Consider the following 25,189-nt stretch of genomic DNA (forward strand, 5'->3'; position numbering starts at 1 on the left):
TGTTCCAGAGATTTTAAATTTACTCCCAATTGTACAGGCCTTGAAAAACTTTTAATGCAGCTTATCAGTCTGGGAAAAAAAACCCAAAACACGTTATCCCCATCGAGCTCCCTGCGCAACACAAAAAACCACCGCATCCCTCCGTAGACCCCTATTGCTGTCCTTATAACGGAGCGAAACGCTACGATAATGTCCTCGGCGAGGTACTTCATCACAGCAATAAAGCCACACGAGACAACTCCAGGCTGGGCTTCTGGTGTTTGTCTTTACCCTATAAGTCACGAGTTTATCTCCTGGTTGCAAGGGCCAAGAATAAAAGAGCATATTTGAAGGTGCGCGTCATGCCCGGCCCCGCTGGCCGGGGAAGCCTCGCGTTCCTGGTGTCGCGCACACCGCGCGGCGGTGGCTGCGGGGCTGCGTGGAGGGGCAGGCGGCAAAAACCCGCTGCCAGCGCGTCCCCCGGCAGCTCCCACCGGACCTGGGACCACGCCGAAGCATCGCCAGGTCTCGGAAAGCTGAAGAGCATCACCGAAAAACTCACGACACAACTCATGAAGCGACTCACGGGTTGTAACTCGCGGAAGCGAGGGAAGCACAGAAGGAAAAACGCCCAACCCCACGAACTTCGGAGCCAGCAGCTCTGCCTGTCCTTGCAGCAGGACTCTGGCTTTTTCCGTGGCTCTTCTCATCCAGAGGGCTGTGCGCCTCCCAGCCGTGCACACGACCTCAGTGCCAATACAGCTGCCATAATTTGTCCCTAAACAGTGAGAAGTCCCTTAGACTTGCTTCATACTAGTACTAAAAATCTAGTACTTAGAATTTTCTGGGCGTAGAACGCCTGCTTTATTTTTTAAGCCTGACGTTTGTCCCGACAGAGTTCCTCTAATATTTCTGAAACATTTTTTCTACCTTACAGATGTGTTGCAAAAGCCTTATGGACCCTACCCAATACCACTTATCAACTCCAGGTAGATCGCTCTTGTGTCGAGACAGGGCTGGAAGTTAAAACAAGTCCTGAAAGATGTTCTTTTTTTGGCAGGTCTTAGGAGCCGGCTCAGCACATTCCCATCTCCTGCTTCGTCTAAAAATAATAAACTGATCTGTGCCGAGCGCAAGCACGCGGCACGCCTGGGCAGCTCTGCTGCTCCCACCTCCAGCCCTGCCTGGGAAACACCAGCAGCTTGAACCGGGGCCGGTGGCCGGTTGGTGCTGCCAGCAGAAGGTCACAGTGCTTGGCGTGACATGGAGATCTTCCCTTCGCTTCCCAGTGGTTGGCCACTGTCCACAGGTGAGGGGGCGGCGAGGGAACGTGCACCCCATCCCACGGTACCGATGGATGGGGCAGCAGTGGGATGTTTGCCCGGCCGTCTGATTCACCCGCCCCCTGGGCGTGCTGGTGGGGATGTCATCTGGTAACCCACCTCAGATGTGGCGATGGGCAGAAAGCAGCAGAGTTAAAACAAGACTTTCTCTGCTCACCTGGAGTTACTCATATCTGCTGAGCCCACTGACAAAACCAATGTCCTCACTTTCTTTTTTATTAAACACTTAAGGGCACAGGTTGGAAGGGACCTCCATCTGGTCCAACCCCCACCTGAGGCGGGGTCACCATGGACCATGCCCATCCAAGTGCCAGAGCAGACTCACAGGAGGGAACAGGGCTCTGTCCCAACTCAAGCTAATCAGAATTAAGCTCAACTGCTGTCTCAGACAAAAATTCCTCCACACGCTCTTCCCTCAAGGGTCATTACAGATTTTAATTTTCCCTTTTTCAAGTCTTTTGGAGTGGGGATGATATCTTTGAATGGGGGATGAAAAAAACCAAATGCAACAGGACACTACTCCACAGCTACGCCCCAAAGGCTCCTACATGCCACACCACCACCAAGAGATTTGGTTAAAGCAGTGTGTGCCACTCTTCATTTTCAATTGCCTACAGAAGAAAAGCACTGAGCACCAACAAGATTGTACTTCCAAAGGTACAATGGCCCGTGAGGTCCCCTTGGTTAGGAGTGAGGCCCTCCTCAAGTGGGATCCTGGCCCTCATGTTTGGATGCTGCACCTCAGAAAGCCCCTCATAGCACGTCCAGGTCAAAGGCTGTGTGAAACAACCCCGACACAGAAGTGATGAGGACACCAAGCAAAGCTGAGAGGCTCAGCTGTAGGAGAAGTGGGAAGCATCCCGCGTGGTGCACAATGTGATTAATTAGAGGTCAAAACTCAAAAAGTGGTTGGGATTTTACCATCAGTACCTCCTTTAAGTTATCCCTCCTCGCTGAGGGATGGAGACCTCCAGCCAAAAGGCAATAGCAGGTTCCTCCAAGCTGCTCCAACTGCACCAGTGCAGCCTTGGGCAGCACCAGCACACACGAGTGCATGGCAGTGCTCTACAAATGCTGCAAACACACCACGGCAGCATGGAGATACTGGTGGATACTCTACCAGTCACCACAGTGACCCTCCACCACCTCACCAGCATACTCTGGTCACTAGCTGTAAATTCAGACTTTCAATAAAATCAAGAGCTACCAAGTTTTAATGCTTTATTATCAGCATGACTGTACCTGAATTCCAGGAGGCATTCTCCAGGCTGGTAAACCTCATCTTCTACCCATGGCTTTTCAATTTGCTGCTGTGATATAGGTGCATCCCACTTCTCTGAACACCAAGTACGAGATTCCCGTCTCCTTCGGTGTGATATAAGAGTACCTGTCCCACTTACGGTCCCTTCTGCCCATCTATTTCTTGCAAACACACAACTAAACGCACTCTGGGATTCTCCTATCACAGTGTGTGACAACACAGTGGTTCATTAGAGGGGTTTTCTCATTACAGTGTTTTCCTCCCAGATTCCTACAGCCATTAGGGTATATACACAATGCTCACAAGAGAAAATGGTCTCCATCTTTTAAAACGTTCTTGTTTGAACCTCGGTCTTGGGACTGATGCCATTCATTCCCAAGGTATTAAGAAGAAAAGAGGTATTGAGGGATTAAGAAGGATGAGAAAACACCACAGACAGGGCTTTGCCACTTGCACGGGAGATGGGCACCAGCAACGCACAGGGTCCAGCACCAGGTCCTTCTGCGATGGTTGCTCATCTATCAGAGAAGTCCCTCATTCATGTCTTCACATCGGTGCTGCCTCTTTGTTCTCAGAGACAGCATCCCTCGCTGTTCTCAAAGCAGGCAGGAAAAGCAAAGCTGACTGGGTAAAACGCTGTTTATTTAGGTGGCACAAATGAACCCTTACGCTACGCTGAGCTCAGCTGACCCGACACATCAAAGCCTTTGATCGCCTTCCAAGCGCTGACAGCAAAGACCCCACCGCAGCAATGCTGTCAGCGCTTGGAGAGGCACCGTGACGTACAATGCTACTAACAACCCTACAGTTACAGATGAGAAGGAAAAAACCCACGACGAGTGATGCTTACCGAAGAGGTGGATGCTTTTGGCACAACAGGAGTGCTACAGTGATGTGATGGTCTTCCCTGAGGTCACCATCAGTTCTTCCTGGCCCAAAAGCGACCAGTTTGGCAGCAAAAGCAGGAGAGCAGGACAAGTAATGAAAAAAAGTGTTTTGGGTGACACCTTACCTGACCACGGCTGAACCCACCCATGGGTCAGGGCATGGTACCCGTTGGGTTTTGCTGGGGAAGAGGGACCTGCAGTCCTGCTGCTTCTACAGCAAACCTGTACTATGGCATACGCTCTCTCCAGAAAAACAACACACTCCTGGACATTTGGGAGAGGAAGGAGCAGCAGAATTCAGTTGTTCATCCCAACAGAGGGAATGCGTTTTAAGCAAACAGCCAAGGAAGCAAAGGGGGGGGATGAGGGGAGGGATGCAAAGCAGTTGCCTCGTAGAGTTTAGCCTTTAATTAAAAAGGTCGAGCAGAATGTTTCGAACACCACGTGGGTATAATTTAAAGAGCAGTTTGTAAGATAAGTTTTCATATTCAGCCTGGGTTTTCGTGTATTAACAATAAATATAATTTTCATATTATTTCCATGAACTCCAGCCTTCGTAAAAAACACAGCTTTTTTATAGCGGCGCAGCCAAGGTTGACATCAAACCATCCGTACAGAAGTCATTCTGTGGAGATCATGGCTAAGTCCAGGGTATTCAGTCAGAAAAATAGCATCTTTCAAAGCCGCACTGAAAAAGGACTCTGTTTTCCTTACAGTAAGCAGCCCGTGGTGCAGACAGGTAGGAACGGAGCAGGATCCAGCCCGGTGACGCAGGTATGCCACAAACTGGGGACAGCATGGGGACATCTCTGACCCTACTTGTTCCACTTCATTTAAAACCAGCGCAAAGGTTTTTCTATCCACATCAGTATTTTTTTTAAAGGGCTCTTCACAGATCACCTCCAGCTAAATTCCCTGTGCTCCTACCGCAGTCATCCATTACCTGCTCATCCTCTCCTGCGCTCTCCCTGCGGGGCTGAGTAATGGGGTCCCTAATAGAGTATTACATATTGTAATTAGCGCAACATCAGTACCCAGATCAAGGTGTTTTATCACAGAGACGTACCCCCTTCCTTTACACGGCTCGCAGACGAGCACAAAGCTACTCTGCTAACCAAGCGTATTCCCAAACACCAATCTGCCACGCTGCCCGGGTTTTAAAACCTGCTCCCGTGGTGGAACATGTGCTATAAATTCACGGAAGCAGGAGCAGCCTCTGCTCCTCCTAGGAACAAGCACACTCGCTTGCTAGACCTGACCCTTCCATCTGCATAGCCAAAAACAGGTCCACGACTGAGTCTTCTCCATGGGAGCCGTGATCGCCCCCAAATGCTTCTGAAATGTGGACCCAGAGCCAGCGCTCAGAGCTGTCAACACCCCCGTGAAGGCTGTGGAGCTCCTCCTCAGCTGCAGGCACCGACACACACCTGCAGGGACCGATGCCTGTGGGGACTGATGCCCATGGAGCCCTCCCTGCAGCTGAGGACATGGGTCCACCATGACCCTTTCATAGAATCATAGAATTGTCTAGGTTGGAAAAGACCCTTGGGATCATCAAGTCCAACCATCTAACCTACTCTACAAAGTTCTCCCCTACACCACATCCCCCAACACCACATCTAAACATCTCAAACACATCCAGGGATGGTGACTCAACCACCTCCCTGGGCAGTCTATTCCAATGCCCGACCACTCTTTCTGTGAAAAATTCTTTCCTAATGTTCAGTCTAAATCTACCCTTTCTTAACCAGACACTAGGTACCGCACCAAGGTCCCACCCAGAGCTTCACAAGGCTGGCAAGCCCGTTCAGCAACTCCCTCAGGAGACAGGAGGACAGACTAGAAAATGAGGTTTTGGCATCAGTTACCCAAGAAATGTAATAAAGTGAGCAATATCCCCGTTGGGCTGACCGTACCGATGAGCCAAGGGAGGCACAGAAAGGTCAACAGCCCAGATCATCCTGAAAACCCGTGAAACATTCAGCTCTTCAGTCTTAGCCCCGTGCTTTAACCACATACATCTGCCCTTTTTCAAGCTGTAGCCCACTGGGCGTTATCTGACTAATCCTGCGCCAAAGAAAACCCAAAAGCCCCCTTTTCAAAAAGGAAACAAAAGTTTCTCATCACTGCAGTTCAATGACTTAAATGGCAAAAAAAAAAAAAAAAAAAAAAAAATCACGAGGAGTCACTACTGAAAGCCCTTTTAGAAAGTTGCCCAGTTAATCACCAAACTGCCACGGAGCCCAAGTCATCCCAAATGCATCCACAGGGCAAGAGATGAGTCATCTCAGGAAATGCCAGGAGCTCCTCTGTCACCAGCCACAAAGGCAAGGCCAGTTTTTGCTCCAGCCAGGAAGAAAAATACTGGCTAATATGAAACGGACCACATTGGTCACTGGACACGAGGCAGCAGAACATTAAGATGGCCTGTAAAATTTGTTCCTGTCACTGAAGAAGAAGTGGAGATGTTTTTCAACACGTTGCTGTGTAGGAGAAGCGTCCTATTTCCTTCCTCATCATCGCTTCAGAGACTGCACAAAGAATGCTCCTCCAAGAGGAAAGTATTTAAGCAGTCATCTCAGCAAGTTATTTCCACTCATTTCCGAGGAACAATACCCCGGGATTTAAACCAGCAGCAATGAAATGGTGCCCAGCTGACTCCAAGCCCAGAAAATGAGCAGAGGACAGACACAGAACACCATGAAACCAGCACTAGCACTGGAGGATGCAGCGTACACTTGGCATGGCTTAAACATGGGCATACAACTAGAGGAGCCCTGGCTCTCCAGCAAAACCCGCTCCATCTTCATGTAACCTCACGAAGTTCAACAAGGCCAAGTGCAAGGTCCTGCATGTGGGCCGGGGCATTCTGAAGCACAAATCCAGGCTGGGTGGAGAACGGATTGAGAGCAGCCCTGAGGAGAAGGACCTAGGGGGTGTTGGTGGATAAGAAGCTCAACATGAGCTGGCAACGTGCGCTTACAGCCCAGAAGGCCAACTGCATCCTGGGCTACATCAAAAGCAGCGTGGCCAGCAGGGCGAGGGAGGGGATTCTGCCCTCTATCCGCTCTGGTGAGACCCCACCTGGAATACTGCATCCAGCCCCAACACAAGAAGGGCATGGACCTATTGGAGCGGGTCCAGAGGAGGCCATGAAGATGCTCAGAAGGCTGGAGACCCTCTCCTACGAGGACAGGCTGAGAGAGTTGGGGTTATTCAGCCTGGAGAAGAGAAGGCTCTGGGGAGACCTTACAGCGGCCTTTAAGTATCTTAAGGGCAGGTACAAGAAGGCTGGGGAGGGACTTTTTACAAGGGCATGTAGTGATTGGACAAGGGGGAATGGCTTTAAACTGGAAGAAGGTAGATTTAGATTAGATATTAGGAAGAAATTTTTCCCTCTGAGGGCGGTGAGACAGTGGCCCAGGTTGCCCAGAGAAGCTGTGGCTGCCCCATCCCTGGAGGTGTTCAAGGCCAGGTTGGACGGGGCTGGGAGCAACCTGGGCTGGGGGGAGGTGTCCCTGCCCAAGGCAGGGGGTTGGAACAAGCTGATCTTCAAGATCCAACCTAAACCATGATATTCTGTATTTCCTCCTAGAAGACAATTGGGTTTTCTACTTTTATGTGAATTACTCGAATCTTGTTGTGACAGTCTAGAGCAACCAGAGGATGCTGCAGGTTAAACATCATCATTTGTCTGCAAGTTTTAAGAGGGAATAGGGCTGCCAAATCAGAGCACCGCAAAGCTAGAATCTGACAGCTGTAACTAGGGCAACTTCAGTTAGGGAAAGATAAAAATAAATAAATAAAGGGGAAAAAAAACCAATGGAGAAACTATACATTACAAGAGGAAAGGAAAGCAAGAAATGCAGCTACTACTTCAGACAAAAGTTGGCTCTTTGCTTATTTTGATGCTCTCTTCAAACCAATATTGTGTTCCTCGTGTGCCTGCTGCACAGTTACAGAGGCAAGAGAAGAGAGAAAACCCCAGGGCAGAAGCAGAACATCTGCTTGCCCCGCTGCAGTCTTTTAAAAAGTTACAGAACCACAGATCTGACTTAGCCGAAGCCCCCAGCAGCACTGATGGAGGCACACACATCTCCCAATGTTTATCGAGATGGTTTTGAGTCTCAAGCACGTGAGCCCAGCATGGAACAACTCTGCGCTGCGACGTGACGGCCAAAGAAGGCAACAACCTGATACCCTAATCTCAATGCGCTCTGAATTCTACGCAATTCAAGGAGGCTCTGTAATTAATGAGACCGCAAGAAAATCAGATCTACCTGATCATTCTCCAAAACAGAGGCCAAGCCTCTGCTGCCGCCAAACTCCCATGGGATTAAAACGTTAAGCCAGGGAAAAAAAAAACAAACAAACCAAACATAAAATAAAAAAATCTCCAAATCGTCAAGTAAATTCAGATCTGCAGCCCTTTAATAAGGTTGCAATTCTTTTCAATAAATATTTTCTCAAAAACCAGTCTGAGAATTAAAAATAGCTTCAGAGTCCATCTAGCTCCTGCCCTTTTATATTTCTCAGCATTAAACCCAGAGTCCAGCTCAGGCAAGCAGTCCCCGAGGCCGGCCCCCGTCCGCCCAGCCCGAACCACCCCACCGCAGAGGTCCCTGTTCTTCAGGGCACCTGGCTGAGGGTCCAAGAGGGACTCGCTGCTGCACAGCTCTTCCTAAGGAGAGTATTTGAAAGATGACGTTCTCTATAGATTAGAAGCATTCCGAGTACAGAAATACTCTTTTCTTTTTTTTTTTTTTTCCTTCCAAAAAAAGGAGTCCAGTTTTAAAGCCAGGGAGCCCTTGGTGTCTGTAGATGGTTTGGAAGCAGGGCTGAAGCATGGTGGTCAACAAGCTAGTGCTGAGGAACGTATTTTTAAAACCTGCGCTTTGCAAGGTTTTGGCAAGGCTTCCTTTTCTGTCTGGGCCTTGTCACAATTATTTTTCCGTTTCTGCTCAAGACCAGCTCGTCACAACGGTCTCTATCAGGAACTAACCCTGAAGACACCTTTTGGAAGTGTCATGGGAGGGCTGCTGTCTCTCAAGGAGAGAGGGAGGGGATCCTCCTCAGCACCCAGCACAGCTCGCTGCCTGGACACCACCTGCGTGAGTAAAGTGCGATTATGAAAAAATCCAGCCAACGCTATGTGTAAAATTGCAGATGGTGCGTGCAGAAGGTCAGCTCTTGGCTGTCACTACAGACAGTCACACTGGGCTGATTCCCTGACACTTGGCTGCTTCCAGGTACACTCGCTTGTCCTGCTAGGTCCATGATAGCTAGAGTCAGCAACCGAATACACGTCGACATGCGGCAGAGCCGTCATCCCCGGGGATGGGTTGAGCAGCAGAGCTGAAGCCTCCAACTGTAGGTCCTGTGCCACAGAAACTTCACCTTTGCCTTCCGGCAAGGTCCATGTTAGCCCTAATGAAGATATATATTGAAGACGATTCCTTTTTGATCTCCTCATCTGCTACGCGTACCAATCCCCGCTGTAGGACAGTCGGTGCCCACCAGGGTTGAAAGGGAACGGTGGTCGAACATGACCACTAGCTGGCTCTGGGCGCCGGAGCTGCACCCACAGCCTCCGAGCTGTCCCCGTGCTTCCCCGCCACCCGCTTCCACGCTGGATTACGGCTCCCATCGATCCACTTGGTTTTCCACCTCGATTTTGCTGGCGAAGCAGTGAAAGAGGTCAACTCTCTCTGCTGCGAGTGCTGAGGCAGCCTCCTACCTACCGAAGAGTGGAGCTTATCTCCTTGGAGCTCCTTGCGAGTAACCAAGAGCCAGACAGCAAAAATATCTTGGAAGTGTTAAAAAAAGAAAGTGTGACAAACAAGACGTGTTCCTGGATACACAGAGCACCATCCCAGTCTGTACTCACGAGGCTGAAAAAATAAAAAAAGGGCTGCCAGTACGTACTACAGACAGTATTTTATATTATCTCTACAGCGTAGTCCACATCAGCATCCATCACCGAGATACTGACGATGTGCTGTAGGACAGACATTTATTGTCAGCAGGAGATACCCATCGCAGCTGAAGATTCTGTAATTACTGTTTCTTAGAGTAAATGAAAGATTTATTATTCACATAATAGTCAATGAAGATCTTTTCTGGCGTAGAAGAGTGGTTTACTTACAGGCCTTCGTCTGGATGTCACATTGTGTTATGCAAGATTAAATAGTTCAATTTTTTCAAGCTGTGATTTTAGGTAATGTGTGGATTCCCCAGCAGTAATTAAAAGGACAGAAGCTACTTGTACTCTCTGCTGTGCCCTCCCCAGGCAGCCTGGTACAGGGGTACCAGTGGGGACTCTCTCCTCCTACCCAGGCAGTCTCTGGCATTATTTCTTTAAACTATGAAACCACAGGTAGAAAAGATTTATATTCTGTCATTGGATAAAGGTCTTCAGCTGAGATCAAAGCAGTTAGCTATAATTGCAGAGAGAAGGTTGCAAAACAAATCCTAATTTATCAGTAGGGATTTTTCACTCCCTTAAAGAATGTACAACAGGCAGAAGAGATAGGAAGGCAGGAAAAAAAAAAAAAAAAAAAAAAAAAAATCAATCGTTAGAGAAGCTGCCCTCGTTCCCAGTTTTGCCATTAGCTACGACAGAAATCCTAACGATAAGATAAAAATCTCAGTGCTGTGCATTATTACGTGTCTCCCTTAAAAAACACCTTTTAAACGAAGAACACGCATGCACAAAGCCATGGGATCCCACCGCTGCAATGTTTCTGTCTCCTCTCCATCCTCTTCCTCCCAGCTTCTTGCTAAAGCTGAGACCAGACCGTTTAACTCCAGCAGGAACTTCAAGAGAAATCACGGTACCAGAGAGAAGCAGAACATGGCAGACAAAGACCGCAAGATCCAACAACTCCAAACTGAAGGCAGACAAAGTCTAATGGGAAATAATTTTCAAGTGAGAGTAATTAATCACCAGCAGGGATTGATGGAGGAGCAGTGGAACCGCTGATGCTTGAAGGCTTTACACCAAAATGAAAAGTTTGATCTAAAGTGTCCAACCTGCAGTTGCGTACACGCCACAGAAATTAACGGGTGGAGTCCATCATCTGCCAGATGACAAGGTAGGTCTGACCAACCCCAAAATCCAGGATTTCACAAAACCAGAAAACTATCTCACCAGGAGGGAGCTCGGCTGCTGGAGAGCCCTCACACCTTCGTGTTTTAAACACTGCGCTCCCCAGTTGCAGGACAGCACACAAGTGCTACCCAGTGCAACCGCCCGTCCTTACGGCGGCTCAACATCTGGCCTATGGTTTCCTTTTATTCCTTTCCCACCAGAAAAACATCCTCCCTGCATGCAGCAAGTAATGTCAAAAGCAGCTGCTACAAGCTGTAACTCAATGGTAAAACGAACTTATGAAGCTGCACCCCCTTGTTTACACTCCTGAATCCTAATTAGTGCATTTAATTCTCGGTTAAAAAGCCCAGGAGGCACTCTGTCACCACACTAGCACTGGAGGCTGAGACCTACCTCACCTCATCTCCACTGCAGTATCTCAGGGCTACAACATCCACCACGTCATTACAGCCCTCCATCATCATCCTTCATATCCGGAAATTAATTCTGACCTCCTAAAAAGGCAGAGAAATGATCAGCATAACCAGCCCCAAGTCCTGCCGGCAACAGGTATCAAGCGGAGAGTCGTCCTTGCTGCCCCTAGCTCAGTACCAGCCTTGGCCGGTCAAACCCATCCCTCACCCTCTCCAAGATGTATTGCATGTCATCGCAAATCCTGACCGAGTCTCCTGAAGAATTAGTTACTGTGCTGTGGTTTTCACTCCCCCTCTCAGCACATCCTGAAGACACCCCTATTTAAGTACCTTCCACTAAGACTCCCACCAGACGTCCTGCCTTGGCCCACGAGTGTTCCCACCCAGACACGTCTGAGGAGCAACAGCCCCATGGCGATAAGGAGAGGGACTGGACCAGCTGGACTGATCGGGGAGGAATTGGACCAGTTCATCCTGAGTACAAGTATGTTAACAAAGCTCAGGAGTCACGGCTCCGGTGCTTGGATGCTGACAATGCTCTCCACTGCATCCCCCCTTTTCCAGCCCGACTCCCGTCCCTCCCTTCTCCACGCACCGCCGTGGGAATGTGGTTCAAACCCCCCAGATTTGGAAATCCAGGCATTGGTGCTGAATCATTTAGAAACGCCAGATCTAGGCAGTTCCAGGATTTATTTGCTGTCTTATTTGCTATTTTATGTACGTATCCTGCCAACTGGCCTTGCAGAAAGTCCTTCTGAATTCATCTAAACAGGGTCTGAGCTACAGTGACCCACTTGTGGGTCCCACAGTCACGCTTGGATGTGGTTATCCCACCCAGCCAGGTTTGTCCTATCAACAGTACGCGGACAGTGACAGCATTCAATCTAAAACCCAGCCAGATTGGTCTTAAAAGCCCCACATTTTAGCAAAATTACTACAGTGTTGCTCCTCACATTCCCAAATACTCGACTATTCAGTGCCCAAAACCACCAGCTCCCCCCCAGCGCCGTCCACCGAGATCCCTGGGAAAAGGCACGCTGCTGCTGCCAAAACAAGCAAACAGGGGGCTAAATTAGCGACAGCGTAATAAATGCATCCCCCAAATGAATTAAACCCCCCCAGGTTAACTCCCAGGATTGCAACAAGCTGCTGCGTTGGTGATAAAACCTCCACAAACGTGCCTGCGCAGCTGGGTCCCTCTTCCTCCCCCGCACGCAGCAGAGTCCAACCTGCAGCTCTGTAAAAGAAGCATCTACGAGGGCTTTAATTTGAGCTTCCTCAATTAAAGTAAATCATATAAATGAGGGACAACAAGAAAATCTCCCTTTCGAAAAAAAAAAACCAAACACAAAAAACCACAAAAAAAAAAACCCAAAACTTGGTACCCTCTGGACCTGCGAACGCCCCCCGCAGCCCACCTCGGTGCGGCCACCCGGGATCTTCTCAACGTTACAAGATAAATAGGGGTGGAGACCCCAAACGTCCTTGGTCCAAGTGCGTTGCCTTGGTTCAGCAGAGGACGAAGGAGAAGACGCAGCGTGATCCATCCGCCGGCAGACGGGCACCGCACCACCACTTCAACCCTCCGCGGAAGTTTTAAGCCGAATTTAGGTGTCGCACAAACTGTCGGCACCAGGTCGAATCCCCACTTGTGAACGTACCGTGGGAGTTTGACCACCGCTTAAAGCAGTTCTTCAGCGCAGGAGAATAAAAGAATAAACAAACGGGGAAAAGAGAAAGCACATACTCGACCACCCCAAACAACAAGCTAAAAGGGAGGGTATAAAGAACAATATTTTCCCCTTTTACCTCAGCCTAGCATTGAAAAGACAAGATACATTCCTAACTATAAGCCTCTATGAATGAAAAACTGACAGAGTCAATAAAATGTGAAGTAAACCTAATTCATTTTTACTATATGACCTACTTTCGGCAGGTTTTGATTCACATGAGCGGCCAGAGCTTCAAGGTGGTGATTCGGCAAGGTCTGTTCATTAAAGTCATTCTTTTCTTTATGGCTTTCAGCTTCAAGGGATAAGAAAACACATTTCTGTCAGAGGCATTCTCCCCCAAAAAAATAAAAAAAAAAAGTCCCCTCGGCATAAATCTCGCAGCAGCCAGGGAGAAAAAGGAATACGAATGTAAATGCTGTTTCAGAACCAAAAGACGATGGGAATGAAGAAAGTCTTAATTGCTGGAGGTAATGCCCCCTCCGCTATCCTCAAACACCCGCCGGGTCCCACCTGAAGCCCCGCGGGGCCAGCAGGGATGCTCTGGGGGGGGACCAGGGCGGCGGTCCCCGCTCCCCGAGCATCCCCTCGCTGCAGGGGGGGGACTCAGCCGCCCGCCCAGCCGGCACGGATCCCCGCCTGCCCCACGAAGGAACAACAATGTCGGTGCCCATTTGCTCTGACAGACCCCGATGCGACCCCGGGGAGTGGGGCCGGGACCCCGTACCCCCACCCTGGCAGCAGCAAACCCCCTCCCGCCCTCTCACTCTTTGATAATTGATGCAGCCCTGACAGCTTAAAAATTACTATTTTTTCTCCCCATCTCCAGAGAAAAAAAGAAAAAAGGAATTTGAAATAACCTGCTGGCTCTTAGTTCTTCACCACCCTCAACTAGTCCCGGAGCAGTAACCGGGACTGGATCTCCGACAAAATGCTGCAGAAAGTAATGTCCCGTTTTGACTCGAGCATCCCCGCGCCGCAGCAGGGGTGTTGCAGGGTCTCCTCGGCCACCGCCTGTGCCAAAGGAGAAGGCTTTCTTCTTTGTGGTGTACCTATACCTGTCTGTCCCTGCCTTATACACCCATGCAGTCTCGCGGGAGAAAAAAATAATATAATTTCATCTCCTGGCCCCGTGAGGGCCAGTAGAACAAAGGGGAGCACGGCTAACTTGGATCAGGTTTGTAGGCACAAAACACTTCCCCAATATTCCCCCTCAGCCACCCAAGCGGCCCCCTTTGATTTCAGAAGGGCTGTGCGTGCACTTGGGCTGAGCACCCAAAGAACCACATCAGGAACTAACAAGGACAAGGCTGAGCCGGTCGTCGTCATATAACCGTGGAGGTGGTCTCCCTTCCTCACTGCAACACCAGGCAAGCTGGGTGCCTCACCTCCACGCAGCCCAAAACGGGTGAACCTGCGGGGACCTCAAGTTAACCAACAATAGGTCTTTGCTTTGCGAGTAGATACCTCATTCTCTTCAAAATAATGTGTTTCGACGTTTTTCACAGGCCAACCGTGACATCGGGGCAGCCATTCCCGAGCAGCATCCCTGTTCCCCGTGCTGCCTGGGATCCCACGGGGCAGGGAAGGATGGGTGAACGCACGGATGCCCAGTCCCAGCTTCAAGCACCTCCAACAGCAGTACGCAAAATTAGCAAGAAATGGTATTTTGACAAAGGCTGTGGACGCCCTTTCGGGACGACGCGGCTCTGCAGCCGAGGCTGAAGCACGCCACCGCCCACCAAAGTCACAGAGATCGGTTACAGGCCCTTCGGAAGAATCTGCCAAAATAACAGTAATTAGAAAATAAGCGGTGCGTTTCTGTGCCCTCACACGCCGCCGGCTAACAGCTTCGCTCCGTCACCTCCGCAGCCGCTGGCAATTAGCGGCTCCCGCAAAGGGCGCTCCCGCGCTCCTCCAGGAGCGGAGATGCTCAACCTCGGGCCGGGGCGCAGGGGCAGAGGAAAGGCGTTTGGCTGAGCAAGGGGAGCCGTGGAGGACCTCCCATTAATTCTCTCCGTGTCCAGTTGAGGAGAGCTCGCCGGGAAAGCAGCGGCTCCCGCTGCAGAGACACGTTAAAAACAAAGTAAAACCCCAGAATGGGAACCAAAGTTCAGGTATTGCATTATATGTACGTTTTGGGACAAGAAAAAAAAAAAAAAAAAGAAAGTAAAAAAGAAAAAGAAGTTAAGTTTTTCTACCAGGAAACCATCACCTGAATGTTTTGGGTTAGAAGAGTTTCCTTCCCCCATCACCAAAGCAAAAGATCTGGGAGAAAACGTCCCTCTTGCAAGAAGGGGGAAAATTTCTGGGTCGAGTTGAGAGAATGAAGCGATAAACCCTCTAAAGCTCAACCGAATAAAACGCCATGCGAGCGGCAGGCGGAGCCGAGACTGACCTTTAAGCCTGGCCGGGCTAACCCCAACCTTCTCATAAGGGAGATTAAATAAAAATACAAAATCATATGCTGTGCCTTGGTGTTCCGATGGGCACAAACACCCTCCCGGCATCAGCCCTGGCTTGCCAACGTGTAAGCATTAACTTACTTCCCTCACCTTGAAGCAAAACACGCAGCTACACAAATGAGTATTTTTCATATTTTGAACGCAGTCGGGGGATTATTCAAAAATAAGTTGCTGTCGGCCTCCTAGGAGACATGAAAAGGTCACGGAGCAGGCTGCAGAATATTTTCCCAGCCTTCCTCTAAAATATTTAAACCTACATGATTTCTCTATTTTAAGGCCTTCTTTGGGACTTTTTCTGAAAAGTTAAAAAAAAAAAAAAAGATAAAAAAAATCATCAATTAAAACGAAAGCGCTTCACAAAAGGAGGACGCGTAAGGACAGCGAGCGTCGGGCAGGAAAATGGATTTTGGTACTTCTATGAACTCTGGCAGCAAAGAGACGGGCAGATGGAAGGAGCAGCGAGGGAGCTCAGCGCAGCTTATCGTGGGCATGAACCCGGCAGGAGGGCACCTGTGCCGCCCAGCGCCGGGCACCTCGCTCCGGCGCTGCAATTACCGTTCCTCGATGTCACCGCTCTCCGTGACCGGAGGCGAAGGATAAACCTGGGTGGGGATGGAGGGGCTGGTCCGGGCATCGCCTGCGGGGCTGGAAAGGGGAGGGGATGGAGGGGATGGAGGGGATGGAGGGGATGGAGGGGATGGAGGGGATGGAGGGGATGGAGGGGATGGAGGGGATGGAGGGGATGGAGGGGATGGAGGGGATGGAGGGGATGGAGGGGATGGAGGGGATGGAGGGGATGGAGGGGATGGAGGGGATGGAGGGGATGGAGGGGATGGAGGGGATGCTGCCAAGGCTGTCAGCGGAGATGCTGCAGTATTGCGTTCGTTTGGCTCGGCACGCGTCGGGAGCGGAGCTGCCTGTGAGTCACCGCTCTGCACCACTCGCTGCCCGCTTCCCTCCCCTTCCAACAGGCTCCACCATTATTTTTATTATCGTTATTATTCCTCTCTCCTTTCTTTGGTAGTTGTTTTCTTTTCCCCCCCCCCTCCTCCTTTTTTGACTCACTGGCCGTTTCACCGCTAGCCAAAATATCTCCCGCTGAAGGGAGGGAGCTGCGGGGAGCGAACGCCGGGGCTGGTGGGGGAGCCTGCCAGCCCCCCATAGCCGCAGCCGAGAACCAGGTGGGATGGGGACTTTTATTTTCCACTCATTCAACCCCAGAAACTCCCTGAAGGAGATCTGCTAGCTCTCTCAAAGCCGCAATAACAAAGCAGGTTTTCAGTGTTTGATTCACGACACTGACTCAGGCTCTAAAAGCCTTTAATTTTTCCATTAGCTCCCGGCTAACACGGTGTCTCCAACCTCGCCAGTGGGTTCCTTTGTGCAGGGACTCAAGTAACCTCTGGCACGGGCTGAAGACATTCTTTTTCTTCTCCTTTCACCTTAATTATTACAGATTGTATTTTCTTAAATATTAAACTAAGTTCACAGAGCCAGGAAGACTAAGTGCCCCCGCTGCGGCACTCCTGCTGACACCTATGGCAACATGCCCGCCCAGAAGGTGATGGGCATGGGTTCCAAGTGTTGTTCTCCAGGTACCATAGCCCAGTGCAAACCTTTGTGCTATGAGACCGTTTCTCAGGACAACATTTGATGAAGATGCAAGCTGGGAACGTGCTCCAGCTGGGACACGGTGGACCAAGTGACAGGTAACATGGCCATCGGTGTGGCGGTCAGATGCGCAAAGTGCCAGGGCTTGAAAGGGCAAAGTTGCCTACATCATCCATGTTCAGTGTTTGCGTAGGACCCACCACGTCCCAGCTTATGGGAAGAGCTCAGGGATGGCACCAAAGGTAAGTGTTCATTGTGAACACACCATAAAAAGAGATATTTGAAGCTATTTAAAAAGAGCAGATGCCACCCAGCTTTGAACAGCTGAGGGACACAGCCTAGGCAGACACACACAAACTCTTTAGGTCTCACCACCACTGACAGGCAGCACCTCAAGTCAACTGGGTAATTCGGTCTTGTCTCCCCATCTCAGCTGCTGGCAGAGGGGTTGATGAAAAAAAAAGAAAAAAAAGAGGTTTGTCCCATTCCAACAGCCTGTACGGGCCACAGACACAGAGACAAAGATGCCACCAGCGGCGCAGAGCCAGGCCAGGCTCTGCAGAAAGAGCTTTGCTGCTCTGACTGGCAGCTACGGTTTCCATGGTTAAGCTTTCATCCAGAAGTCAAAGCTACCTGCATACAAAGCGAACTAAATCAGTTTTAAACAGCGCACCCCACAGCACTACGCAGTCCCCTTCCTCTTTAGCAAAATGCTGCTCTTCACAGATGCCTTCTGCTTGTTGAGATCTAAGGCACGTCGGCATTCTCCATAAGAGACCACAGCCGGCGCCAGGCCCTGTGAACGCACAGATTGTGTGCGACACCACCAGAAACCACCCTGGGTCCAGCTAACCTGTGTCCACAGCTGCCCTCTCACCCAGCTCCCTTTTATCGGCTCTTCAAAGCATCCCCCGATTCTGCCAAATGTGACCTCGTTCCTACGCCGGTCAAAATACAATTTGTTCGCATCAATTCTGCACACAAGTAGGCTTCCTCCTCCGCTGCTGAAGACAGACCAACGTCTCTGTAGGACCTCAAGTCCTGCAGGGACCACAGCCAAATCTGCAGCTACCCGAAGGGCCTCCTTCCCTTGTACTGTTTGCACCAGCAAAGGCTCTTTGGAGGATGGAGCAACTGGAAAGCTCGCTCCCTCCAGCTAAGAGCCTTCTCCATACTGCATGTTGAACAGAAGATGCGGGCTGAGAGTCATCTTCTTCTCAGCAGCAGTAATGACCCTCTTTCCTTGAGGACTCGGGGTCAGCCAGACCCTGGGAGAGGCGGAGGGCATCTGCTATAGGATGGGTTGTGCGCATACGAGACACGTATCTCAGGTGAACGGAGTAATCTGGCACTTTAGTGAATGAGTTGGTGCTTACCTGAACGCATCCTGCAACCCTCACACCTCTTAACCCGTTTGCTAAATACAGTGTTTTCTGCTTGAGTTGCACCTTTGCTTTTTCCTCCCAGTGAACCTCTTTTCTTTCACAGTATTTCCCCCACTTCCATTCCTTTCGCTAAAATGGGCAGTATATCTTCTGGTAGCCCCTAACGGTGGGCATCAATAAAACATGACCGGCCTTCCAAGTCTTTTGTTTTCCAGTCAAACATTTATTTGCTTTCTTCCTTTCAGTACTGTTTTCCTCTACGCCCCGGCTCAGCTGGGGGACTTCTGCACCACCGCTGCCGGGCTGACAGCATTTAGACGGATGTTGAGGGACCGGTCCCCCCCGAGAGCTGCCTCACTCCTCCATCATTTGGAGGTGCTCATCTATTACACACATTTCCCTTCACATTTTCCTTCGCCGCTCTAACAAAATATGAACACCCCCATCAGATGCATTGTATTTGCTACGCATTTTTAGGTAGCTCTGCTCCACACCGTTTTATTAGAAGTCTTTGTACCCGTTAGGGCCTGAAAGAACGAGTGCCAATGGCCTTTTGTAGGTTAATCCACAAGAGATCAAGAGAGTGCAAGACATTCTGTCTATTCAAATTACTCATTTTACAGTATAATAGTATGAATATTAATATTGTCCATTGAAAAAGTGTGTTAATTAGGATGCTGGCAGTTTTCTGGACCGCTGCCACCCAAAGTAAGCACTCAGTACGTGACTATTCAAGCAGAGGTCCCGAACCGCCGTTAACAACAGCGGCACGCTCAGTTCCATCGCAAGAGCCAAATAACCAAAATAATTAATGAGGCAGCAACCTACAGAGGGTTAACCTTACTTATTTTTCCTCTACTAATTTCAGTTATTCCCCTTCCTAGAAAAACAGTATTTAGCCAGACCGCAAATAATTTGCATGGCACACATGTGCTAGCTGCTGGGAGGTTTAAGCAAACAGAACAAATGCCTCATTAATAACTAAGCGCCAAGAAACGCAGGAGGAATTTCGTACCAGACTACCGAAAAGCATAGTAGCTTATTCTTCTGATGCTCGCCTTAGATTCAACACTATGTTCCTTTGATAAGACCAGTGCGGGCAGATGAGAAAACGCAGAAGGCAAGGTCCACGTATCTACAAGGAGTACACCTACCCGGGAGGTCGTTATAGTTCATACACAATTTTCTTACGCGAGTAAAGCTTCCACCAGCTCAGGATGAGGCCTGGTCACCGATACGTTAATAGCACAGAGACGATCTTTAACAGACACGGTATTCCCCCTTTCCAGTTTCTGCGTCTATTTTTATCCAACCGCACGGGTGTGCGATCTCCACGGTAGTCTGCTGATCTCAAGGTTAATCTTCATTTTCTGCTAGCAAAATGAAAGGTCAGCTACGGAGCAGACACCAGCAAAGTCTCCCAGATGCCCAGGCATTTACGGACCTGATGGACTGGGTGTCAGCAAGCATCTCGCCACAGAGGAAGCAAGCAGACGTGAGGTCCTGGGTACCCCTGACCCCAGGACACCACCAGCGGTTCCCCAAAACGCTCGAGACTTGCAAACGTATTTTTCTTCCACTACAGAATAAACCCCAAACCTTTCGGAAGTTTTTACAAGAATGAGATTTGCATCGAACATTCTGATTTGAATGAAAAGCCCACAGGTTTTGGTTGGCTGTGGTGTTTCCCCAAGGTGGAGGAAAAGCACATTAGAGACCTTGGACCTTGCTTGTTCTGCTTCAGGGGAAGTATTTTCCTTTGGGATCACTCTAAGTTGGGAACATGAAGCCAAATTTCCCCACCCATGAAGCCACTGCCATGCTTATAAAGGGTCGAGTCCTTCTCTTCCTCGGAGGGGTTGTAGCCAAACCCTACTTTCACAAACTGGGTTTCTCAGCATGGTGGGACTGACAAAAACCGGCAGTATCACCCTCTTCAACACATCAAGAAATGCTAATTTTGGCTCATATCCATCAGCCAAGAGATCCAGTTTCTCTTGCAGGACCTTCAGCAAAGCTTCCTTGCCCTATTTGCCAAAGCACAAATTTGAAAACATCTGCCAAGACATGGGGACTTCATTTTCAGAAGCTCTCAGCGCCCTGACCCACAGGGTACGTCAGCAAAAGAAAGAGGTCTACCAGCATCGCTGGAGGTCAGGTCCCTTTTCGCCTCAGTGTAAACTAGGGCGTCTAAAATTAGAGCAGACTTCTGCGAGCGTGGATGACCAGGGCCTCTGGATTTTGGATTCCCAGCCTGTCACATGGGGCTGCAAGAAGATATTTTGCATGTGCATGTACACACGCAGGCATGGGGCGAGAGAGAGGTTCCAACAAGCAATTTTGAGCTGTTGAAGACCAGCAGTTGGAAGCAGCTGCAGAAACCTCCGATAATTCCCCAGGTTACGGAGCACTCCGCTGCTTAAATCTCTCCCTGGCTGGAGCTATCGCTTGTCACCCACCAAAAGCTAATCCTCTTTTTTTCTGATCTCACCTCTATCTTTTCCCTCCCTCTCCCTACCCACACAGAGCACCTTTAATCTTAATTTCAGATGTACTTTTCACGATGTTGCAGATGTGTTATCTGCAGCTGACAGCATTCGCCACCTATTTCTCCTTAAAGGACACTGCTTGACCTTGTAACAGCTTCCATGCCTCCAGCTTCAGAGGCTGAGCCTTTCTATTTGAATGGATCACAAGTAATCACTTCTCTGTATCCATTATTAGCAGTGAACCAGCTACCCAGAGAGCTCCTGCTTTGGTGGTGTTGGTTTTTGTTTTTTTTTTTTCCTCCAAATGCAGCATTTTTCCCAGGCAGAGATGTATTATGGCAATTCAGACACTGACAACTCTGTAAATCACACCCAGGCAAAAGTTATTGATGACCTCATTCCAGTAAAGTATGAGATGATCAGACTGCCCCACGGTATTTTGATCATCTGAGAACCCTGAAATTGAAAGTCGCAGGCTCCATTTTGCTTGGAAATCTAACAAAAGGCATTTACTGTGACAAAAGGCACTTAGAGCATTTCTCTTAAATTATCTCATTTCACACCAGCAGTAACAAACACTCATTTTCCTTTATTAATACACTCTCCTTGCCCATAACCGTTCTCATTTTTCTAATTTTGAATTAAAACGCTTGCGAGTTATTGATCCCTTCTGCTAGAAATCTTTTCTTCTGCTTTTATTAGTTCTTGTACGCAGCCTAATTGTAACGGTACGAACAGCGCATCCAACACAACCACCTTTCTAGCAGACCCGTCTCCCGGGAGCCGACGTGATTAATCTCTCCCGGGCAAGACAAGTCACGTTCTCCAGCCCCAGCTCCTCCGCACCGCCGGCGTGCTTAGACCGCCATTCTCACATCTTTTATCAAATTATGCAATTAGCTCGGTTTTTCTCAAGTGCCTTCCCAAATAGGTTGTGAACAGTCAAAATAAGGGAACACGAAGAAAAACCCAAACCAATGCTTGGAGCGTACGCTTGAGCTTTCAAGAGCATTCGGTCTTGCCCACCATCGGATTTCTCCCTGCAACAACTCATCCACGAGCTCAGGCAACCCGAGCGATATTCCCCAGTACGGGAATAGGGCTGAAGGCAGTAATTAGCAGCGGCTAAGGCGCACGCTGACAAAGCTATGCCGGTAGCAGCATCCCCTCCTCCCCAGGGATGCGGGCTGTCCTCGCAGCCCGGCCGGGGCTTCTGCCCCCTTCCCAGGGACACATCCCGCCGCCGGGGGCTCAGCCGGCATGAGGGATGGGGCTCGCAGGCTGTTCCCCCCTCCCCCCTCCCAACCAGCATCTTCCCCCACTGTACTTAAATCCAACTGGTGACATGCTGAATCCAACTGGTGACACACTGAGTCACTGCTGGGGGGGGACACACACACATGCCCTGGACGGCCCCCCCAGCCGAGCAGCATCCTTGTGGTACCCACTGCTCCCCTTGTGCACCCGACTCCACGGATGCTAAAGGCAGAGTGCCCCCAACCGCACCACGACTGCCACAGCTCGCTTATCCCAATGGATGCTGCTGTTTGTCAATTAAAAAAAAATAAAATATATACACACACACATATAATACTGGAGGAGCTCTTTCAGCAGATGCTCAAGGGACCACCTCGCTGCTATAAGCAGATCCTAAGCATCTCCCGTGCAACCGGCAGGATCCACCCTTCAGCAGCAGGGATCAAGACTTTGGTTTTCTGCATTTTGGGCAGTTTCGTGACTACAGCAAACGTTATTTTTGCGGAGTCCAAAAGGGCAATTTGACGTTGCGTTTCAGAAGCCTGCTCCGCTAACACAGGATTTCCATTTTCTTTTGCAAACTACCCCTCGCCTTAGCCCTATTGGCATTCGGATACACAATTCGCAATTCATCTGGAACAGGCTATTTACAGAAATTCTGCTGAATTGGCTGTCTTTCTATTAGTTATGTAGAGAAGAAAAGCTTTGGCCTCGATCCTGGACCTGCTGAATTAAAGTGTGAAAGAGAAAAATCTCTGGAGCACAGGAACACGAAGGCTTTTCCACCGCGCACCAGCAGGACTGCCCGCTTCGGCTGTAACCATAATTGCTCCAACAAAACAAGAGACTAATGGCAAGTCCAGCGGTATTTGCAATTTTTCCTGAGCCCTGATCGCTGCTTACACGTGAATTTCTCCTTCCATAAAACATAAAGATGCGTTTCCAGCCTTTCATGTCGTCCTTAAGAGCTTCAAACTCTAAAGAGGTTTTTATGTACCAGGCGGGGAGGGGAGAGGTCGGCTGGAGACTTCCGAATGCTCAAGTTAGACACTTAATGAGGCATCATATTCCCAACTAATGGTTTTGCTCAGGGACAAATTGCAACACCAAAAAAAGTATTAGCATAATAACTTATCAACTGCAAGATGTGCCGGAGCAGAAACATCCCACCTTTCCAAAAGGGGATGCAAAGCAGAAAAAAAAAAAAAAAAAAAAAAGAATAAGCTGGAAGCACGAAATGGCTCCTCATCTGCGTCTCACCGCTGCCAACGTGGGGCTGCCCCCAGAGACCCCGGCAGGAGAGACGATGGTCTCTCCCAGCACATCCCCTCCGCTTGCTGGACCTCAGCACTGGCACCAGCAGCGTGCTGGAGCCCAGGGATGCCGGAGCCCAGGGATGCCAGGCTGTGCTGGTGACTCCCAGAGATGCCACCAGCTGCTCAGCACTTGGAAAACCACACCACAGGTGAAGGCTCAACTCCTCACTACACTTCAGAGATTTTTTTCTTTGCCATACAGGACCTAGTGGGACTGAACATGGACATACAGATGTCAGAAAACGCGGGCAGAGACCTGAGCAATTAATGACAAAAATAAGACCGCTACCGTGAACATCGCATTGAAGCGACTTGCGTTTCTTTCTGCTTCTCGGTGTGAAGCAAACCAGCTGAATTCAGGGCAGAGGTAAGCGCAGTACCGCTCCCCGCGGCCATGCCTCAGCCCTGGCTCTGCAGGGACAGATCTGTCCTGTGGAGCTTAAAAAATAAAAAAGTAAAGAAAAAAAAAAAATCTGCTTCAACGTTTCTTTGTCACGGAGGTTAACATGTCCAACCCCTCCTCAGCAAGCCACCTATAATTTTTTCTTTTAAATGCAAACCAGCACAGCCACGCATGACTGACCCACCTGCAGGCACACGGACCCACCAGCCCAGCGCCCTGGCTGTCCCACCCCCACCGGGAAAGTCAAGGACAAATGGACAGGGAGAAGGAGAAGCCTTGGAACAAGCTCCAGGCTTTCCTTTCCAGCCTTCTGTCTGGCACCCTGACCACTGCTTACTACTACAACAGGCTTTCTGGAGGAGGAGGTCGGATGAGGGCTCAGCACCAGAGGCTCCCACCCCAACTCACCCCAACCCATCCCCCCTTGGGGTCCCCGGCAGGAATCCCCGCAGACGCCCCGGGGTTGCTTGCCCAGATGGAGGAACCACCCCAAAGTTCACACACCAACCGTTATTTCAAGGAAAACACAACGCCAACCTGCGAGAAGCCAATCACACCTTTTAATTAATCAGGAGGTCATCCACAAGTTTTTGTTTTTTTTTTAATGTAGCTGTTTTACTGTATAAGCCTGATCTCATTCGATCTAGATACCATGCAGACAAACATGAAATACATTTCTTCACACTGACCCTGTTAATAACTATTTCTCGAGGGAGTAGAAGAACTGTAACGAGCTAACACTATTTGTTTATTTGGAACTCAATAGCTAGACTTACTGAAAAAATATCCCCACCCAGCACTAGCTGGGAAAAAAATGACAAAATTCCATCAAGCTAAGGCAATATCTACTGAAACGCCACCAGACGGGAGCGTGGTGCATCGCCTGTTCCCTGCAGCCGCGGTGAAGCACCACCTCCAGCGCGAGAAGCATGTCGCGCTCGTGGGTCTTGCCCAGATAAGGTGCTTCTGCCTCTTGATCTTTAATGCCCGTGGAGAGCTAACAAAGCCAGCACAGCTTCCAGGCTGTAAAATTAACTATGGACATCTGAAATCCAATTCTGTCCTTTATGCAACGCTCTCCCCTCCACGGCTCCCATTTCTAAAAACACGGGGCTGGATTACCTCCCTGTCCCTCTTTGCTCCTGCACGCCCAGGTCACTTCATGTGTCATCTGCCATCAGGTTCAGCTTTACAGTGGATTAAAAAAACCCCACAAAACCAAAAACCAACAAAAAAAACCTGCAGAAGGCTATTCATTTTGGAAACTCACTGCCACAGGTTCCAAGCACCCCTATAAAACAGTAGAAACCAGGGCAGAGCAACATCCCGCCCACTCCAGGGTGCTCCTGCTGCTGTAGCCCTTGGTGAAACCCCCCCAACCACGCAACTGATGTACCTCAACAACCCAGAGGGATCCTGCAGGGGCCCCGAGTCCAACCGCCGCGCTGGAGCAGAGATTCACAGCAAGAGAAAGCCCACCAGCCCCAACCCAGCACCGGGAATTCTCATCCTCTTGCGGACCTGCAGGCCGTAGGGGAG

Source organism: Vanellus vanellus, assembly GCF_965231255.1.
Source record: "Vanellus vanellus genome assembly, chromosome: 8".
Taxonomy (NCBI): domain Eukaryota; kingdom Metazoa; phylum Chordata; class Aves; order Charadriiformes; family Charadriidae; genus Vanellus; species Vanellus vanellus.